The sequence below is a fragment of the Capricornis sumatraensis genome, chromosome 2 (assembly GCF_032405125.1).
Source record: "Capricornis sumatraensis isolate serow.1 chromosome 2, serow.2, whole genome shotgun sequence".
In the NCBI taxonomy this organism is placed as follows: Eukaryota; Metazoa; Chordata; class Mammalia; order Artiodactyla; family Bovidae; genus Capricornis; species Capricornis sumatraensis.
Genome location: NC_091070.1, coordinates 129163878 through 129171074, shown reverse-complemented (window position 1 = coordinate 129171074; position 7197 = coordinate 129163878). Strand labels below are relative to the sequence as shown.

General features: G+C 40.8%; 1 pseudogene; it reads left to right on the top strand.

Moving 5' to 3' along the window:
* Positions 1 to 4381: 4381 nt before the first annotated feature.
* On the top strand, positions 4382 to 6388 carry LOC138074090 (ATP synthase subunit beta, mitochondrial-like; annotated as a pseudogene).
* Positions 6389 to 7197: the final 809 nt, after the last annotated feature.

The following is a 7197-nucleotide window of genomic DNA, read 5'->3' as shown; positions in this document are numbered from 1 at the left end:
AGATATGCAGGTGTTTAGTTATCTCTTCCCCCAAACTGAATATTCTCAGAGTGATGAATGAGAGATGAACTCAAGTTGCCATGATTTTTCCCATAGTGTTAAATATACAATGTCTTCTCCCAACATTTCTGCAACTAATTTTATTCTTTTTCTGGGGAAGAATAAAACTGAAAAAAAGAGCAAACCAGAGGTTCAGCAGCCTTTGGCAGCTTCTGCAAGGTATACAGAGGCCCCAGGTTCCCAGCTGAGAGCAAGGTCTAATATCTGAAACAAAACAAAAGCATTTATTGACTGTTAGGCAGACAGACAGAGGAGCCTGGTGGGCTACAGTCCGTGGGGTTGCAAAGAGTCGGACACGACTAAGCACACACACGCACAGAAGCAAACAGCTTTAATTTCCTGATACTCCAAGACCAGTCCTAAATTCATCTTAATTAAAAGTTTGGTTATAGGGCTTTCCTGGTGGCTCAGAGCTATAGAATCTGCTTACCAATGCAGGAGACGCAAGGTTGATCCCTGGTCCTGGAAGACCCCACACGCTGTGGAGCAACTAAGCCCACCCACAACGATTATTGAGCCTGTGCTCTAGAGCCTGGGAGCTGCAAATACTGAGCCCACACATCCTAACTACTGAAGCCTGCGTGCCCTAGAGCAGATGCTCTGCAATAAGAGAAGCCATCGCAATAAGAAGCCTGTGCACTGCACCTGCAGAGTAGCCCAGCTCGCCACAAGTAGAGGAAAGCTCGAGCAGCAACGAAGACCCAGCACAGCCAAGAGAAAGTTTGTTTACAGCACGGCAAGTGTCAAAGAGCATTAGAAACAGTGAGGAGAACCACCTGCTGGTCCTCTGTCATCCACTTGCCACGTGACCGTGAACCTAGGTAACAATATTTCTGAAGTTAAGAGAGAGGAAGAAATGGTCCCTAAGGTTCCTTCTGGTGAAAAAAGCCGTTAAACTAGTTATAGTCTTTCATATTCCTTCCCCCTCCCGGCCTCCTGCTCCCTGAACTGAGCCTTCTACTTAGATATGCCTGAACCAGGAACAAATAAATATAACATTATGCTGTAATTTAGAGCACATAAAGTCTGCTTTTGATTATAAAATCTGGGTGTAGAATGAGAACTCCTGATAGCCTGTAGTGGTGGGAACAAAATGTATGTGGAGCCAGGCATGGGGATAAAATATCCCTCAGTATGAAGTCAGCAGACAGTGCTTAACGATAAAAAGTGGAGAGTAGCAATACACAAATGCTATTGAGAGATAAGAAAATACATATCAAAAGAATTGACTGAAGACTTAAAAGTGAATGAGTCTGGGCAAAAAGGAGACTGCTATTCTTTATAATAAGACTATTAAAATATCAATTCTTTGAAGTAAATACTTTTAAACTTTGATAAAAAATAAAAACTACAACTAATAAACATATTCTTTCAAAAAATAAAAATATTTAAGCTGTAGTGGGTATGCAGGCAGACATTAGATGAGGCTAGTATTAGTTGATATGAGGTAGGCCCATGTAAACACTGCAAGCAGGATGAGATTTTTAGTCTTTATTCTAAAATCTGTGGAAAACTCCAAAAATAACTTAAACAGAGATGCCACATGATCAGATTTGCTTTTGAAAACAGCAATCCATAAGACTAAAATTCACAAGAAGAGGGATCAAAACAGTTTACTATAACCGTCGCATCTAGAGGCAGAGCCTAAAGGCTCTCAATAAATAACTGATGAATGAATGAAAGTCCATCTCCTTCTGCATATCTGTTTTCTCATCTGTATAATGGGGAGAATAAACCTGCTTCTCACCTTGTCTGCCCCCTTTTTTATCTAATCCCAAGAAGACTGGGAAGATAAATGATGTAATAAATATAAAATATCTTGAGTATTTTATGAAGCACCAGTCCTTAAAAGAGTGGTAGCAAAAAGATCCTGGTAGGCTGAGAAGTAAAACATCTGTAAATTACATTAAATATAAATATCTGCTCTAGTTTATGACTGTAGAATTATCCCGAATGAAATAGTGAGGGACTGAGAGTCCACTTCAGAAAAACTGATTCCTGAAATTGTTTTTCCATTTCCATTTAAAGATATTTAGACTGAAGTAAACATTTTCTTCTTGGGAGCACACTATAAATGCAGCCTAGTCAATAAGTCAGTTTGTGTGTGTGTGTGTGTGTGTGTGTGTGTGTGTGTATGTAAACACACACATATATATTGCATATTTATCATATGAGCATGCTTTCTAGAAAAATTTATGTGAGCAACAGGAGTTTGTCATAAGCAATAAAATCTTTTATGTGGATTCTTTCCCATTCTTTCCAAGGGGATTTCTGTTTTTTTTTTTTTTTTCCACAACTCAGTTTCAGACTCAAGTGAGTCCCCGCTGCTATTTTTTCCCCAGTTACTTTTGTCTTCCTTGCCTTTGCCAGAGCACACTGAAGTGAAAGGCGGGCCATTCTTGGACTGGTATTTGCTGATTAAATGAGGACTTTTGGCATCAATGTCCTTTTGCAGCTTGGCAGGTCATGAAGAACTGGAGGAAACATGCCCATCCCGTATTATTTGTGACAGAATTCAGGTGATTACAGAACAGAGAAGTTCATGGAAATATTAACATTCCCCTGAGAGATTACTGTTGAAAGGACGAACCATGAGGGATATTTGAAGTGTGTGAAAGGCCTTCCTTGCCTCACTCCGACTGTTACTGTCAGAGCTGGATACTTGCAGCCTAAAGCTTGCACTCTGCCTTTGTGGCACCAAAATAGTCTCGCTTTACCTTGACATTGTCAGGCGCCCAAGCACTGAACTTGAGATTCACCACAATAGCTCTAGCCTCACTCTTAGTCTCCCCCTTCATCTGTCTTTCTGCCTCACTCATTCTATCTTACAAATATGAAAGACTTCTATCATGTGTTAACTAAAAAATAAATTCCATCAGTCTTTCATTTGTTTGCAGAGAAATAGAAAAAGTGGAAGGTTTATAAAGTGGAAAATACAAAACATTATTGAAAGAAATTAAAGACCTAAATAAACAAGTCAATCCCATGTTCATGGATCAGAAGATGTAAGGTTTTTAGAGAGCAAACTCCCCCAAACTGATTTACAGATGTGACATATTCTATTAAAATCTCAGCTGCCTTTTCTATCCAGATATTAACAAGCTGTTCCTAAATTTATATGGAAACCAAAGGATCCAAAGTAGCCGAAACAATCTTTAGAAAGAACGAAGTTAGAAGACTCATACTTCCTGATCTGAAGACTTTCTATAGATCTACAGTAATCAAGACAGTGTAATTTTGGCATAACAAAAGACATACTGATCAATGGGATAGAACTGATGGGAGAGAAATAAACTCTTACATTTACGTCAGAGAACCAGGGTGCCCAAACAATTCAATGTGTAAAGAATTATCTTCCACAAAGGGTGCTGAGACAACTAGATATTCACATGGAATGAATGAAGTTGAACCCCTTACCTTAAAGCATATACAGAATTAAGTGGAAATGGATTACAGACCTCAATGTAAGAGCTAAAACAGTAAAAGGAAGCATAGGTGTAAGTTTTTGTGATCTGGACTATATAATCATTTTTTTAGGATCACCAAAGCACAAACATACACAAAAAACATTGGACTTCATCAAAATTTAAAATTTGCATACTTCAAAGGATGCCATCAAGAAAGTAAAAGACAACTCAGAGGATAGAGAAAATACTTGCAAATCATATATCTGCTAAGAGATTATATTCAGTGTCTATAAACAATACATAATTCAAGGATAAAAGACAAATAATCCAAAAAAAATGAATTTGAATAGAAACTACTCTGGAAGACATGTGCAAATGGGCAGTAAGCTCATGAAAAGATGTCCAACATAATTAGTTATTAGATAAATGAAAATCAAAATCACAATGAGATACCATTTTGTATCCACTAGGATGGCTACAGTCAAAAAGACAGATAATAACAAGCATTGACTAATAAGTGGAGAAAGTAGGAATACCATTCAGAGGCAAATATCCAGGAGAACTGAAGACATCAACACAAAACTTATACACAAATGTTCATAGTGGCATTATAATAAAGGACCAAAAGTAGAGGCTGCAAATATCTATCAGTTGATGAACGAATAAACACAATGATACATCCATACAGTGAATATACAAAGCAGTATAGCCATACAATGTGTTATTCAGTGATAAAAAGGATTGAACCATTGATACATGTTGTAATATAGATGGGCCTTGAAAACATACTAAGTGAAAAAAGTCAGACACAAAAGTCTACATATTATGTGATTTCACTTATCTGAAATGTCTAAAATAGGGAAATTCATAGAGATAGAAATTAATAGATAAGTAGCCTCCACCCAGGCACCGCTATGCTTGGACTCATGGGTTGTGTGGCTGCTACCTGGGCCTCAGGGTCCTTGTGGGGATTCAGCCCTTCAGCATTGCTACCACAAGCCCCGCTCTTTCTGAGGGTCACCTCAGTAGTGCTCCAGGCTGTCAGAGACTATGCTGATCAAACACTTCCATTGCCAAAGGCACGTGCCACCACTGGGCACGTGGTGGCTGTCATTGGACCAGTGGTAAATGTCCAATTTTGGGAGAAACTGCCACCCATCCCTAAATGCCTGGCAGTGCAAGGCAGGGAGACCACGCTGGTTTTGGAGATGGCCCAGTCTTTGAGCGAGAGAACTATAAGGACCATTGCCATGGGTATGGGAAGCACGGCTAGAGGCCAGAGTGTCCTGGATTCTGGTACATCGGTCAAAATTCCTGTTGGCCCTGAGACCTTGGGTAGATTTGTGAATGTCACTGGAGAACCTTTGATGAGAGGGGTCCCATCAAAACCAAACAAATTGTTGCTATTTGTGCTGAAGCTTCTGAATTCACGGAGATGAGTGTTGAGCAGGAAATTCTGGTTTCTGGTATAAAGACTGGATCTGCTGGCTCTCTATGCCAAAGGTGGCAAAACTGAGCACTTTGTTGGTGCTGGAATTGGCAAGACAGTACTGATCATAGAGTTAATCAACAACGTTGTTAAGCCTGTGGTGGGTACTCTGTGTTTGCTGGTGTTGGTGACAGGATGCAAGAGGATAATGACTTATTCCATGAAATGATTGAGTCTGGTGATATCAACTTAAAAAATTCTACCTCCAAGGTAGCACTGATATATGATCAAATAAATGGACTGCCTGGTGCTCGAGTTTGGGCAACTCTGACTATGTTGACTGTAGCTGAATACTTCAGGGACCAAGAAGGTAAAGATGTATTTTTGCTTATTGATACCATCTTTTGTTTCACTCAGGCTGGCTCAGAGGTATTGGCTTTATTGGGCAGAAGCCCTTCTGCTGTGGGTTATCAGCCTACCCTGGCCACTGACACGGGTACCATGCAGGAAAGAATAACCACCACCCAAAAGGGATCTATCACATCTCTAAGGCTATCTACATGCCTGCTGATTACTTGACTGGCCCTGTCCCTGCCACTACTTTTGCCCATGTGGACGCACACCACTGTGCTGTCTCATGTTATTGCTGAGCTGGGCATCTATCCAGCTATGGATTCTCTGGACTCCACCTCTTGCATCATAAATCCCATTGTTGGCAATGAACATTATGATGTTGCCTCTGGGGTGCAAAAGATACTGTTGTTATTACTGCTTAGTTGCTAAGTCATTTCTGACTCTATTGTGACCCCGAGGACTGTAGCCGGCTAGGATCCCCTATCCATGGGATTTCCCAGGCAAGAATACTGGAGTAGTTTGCTATTTCCTTCTCCAGGAGATCTTCCTGATCCAGTGATCAAACCTGCATCTCCCACATTGCAGATGGATTCTTTACTTCTGAGTCACTGGGGAAACCCCATTATGATAATAGGTAGAATTTATTGAAACCTCAACATATTCCAGGTAGTGTGGTAAGCACTTTACATTATTCCCAACTATTAATTGTTTCCATGCAAATGATCCTGTGTGTGTTAGTCACTCAGTCATGTCCAACTCTTTGCAACCCCATGAATCGCAGCCTGCCAGGCTCCTCTGAACATGGAATTCTCCAGGCAAGAATACTGGAATGGGCCACCATTTATAAGATAGCAAATCCCTCATTACATCATTGCTGTCTTGGGTATGGATGAACTTTCTGAAGAAAAGTTAACTGTGTCCTGTGCATTGAAAATACAGCTTTTCTTATCTCAGTCATTCCAAGTGGCTGAGGTCTTTACCTGTCATATGCAGAAACTGGTACCTTGAAGGGGGTCATCAAAGGATACCAGCAGATTTTGGCAGATGAATATGACCATCTCCCAGAATGGGCCTCTATATGGTGCGACTGACTGAAGAAGCTGTGGCAAAAGCTGATAAGCTCGCTGAAGAGCACTAGTGAGGGCGTCTTTTCAGCAAACTAAGCACTCTTCCTCCAACTGTCCCTCTCTTTGCCCCTAATCCAAAAATCACAGTTTTCTCTCTGGGCCACTTTAGAGGCTATTTTAAAGATGTTGTATTCTGTCTGAAGAGTATTTAGGGTTTCTAGTGGTTGCCAAGGACTGGAGGGAGAGGGAAATGGAGAATGACTGTTAATGGACATGGAGATTTTTGGAGGGAATGACAAAATGTTCGGGAATTAGGTAGTGATGGTTGTAAAACCTTGTGAGCATACTCAAAACCACTGAACTGGGCACATTAAATTTTTATGGAATGTATTATATTGCAAAACAAATTTGCAAAGATTATTGTTAAAATGCATAATCAGTTCAGTTCAGTTCAGTTGCTCAGTCGTGTCCAACATTTGCAACCCCATGGACTGCAGCATGCCAGGCTTCCCTGTCTATCACCAACTCCCAGAGTTTACTCAAATTCATGTCCATTGAGTCAGTGATGCCATCCCATCTCATCCTCTGTTGTCCCCTTCTCCTCCTGCCTTCAATCCTTCCCAGCATCACGGTCTTTTCCAACGAGTCAGCTCTTCGCATCAGGTGGCCAAAGTACTGGAGTTTCAGCTTCAACATCAGTCCTTCCAATGAACACCCATGACTGATCTCCTTTAGGATGGACTAGTTGGATCTCCTTGCAGTCCAAGGGACTCTCAAGAGTCTTCTCCAACACCACAGTTCAAAAGCATCAATTCTTCGGTGCTCAGCTTTCTTTAGTGTCCAACTCTCACATCCATACATGACTACTGGAAAAACCATA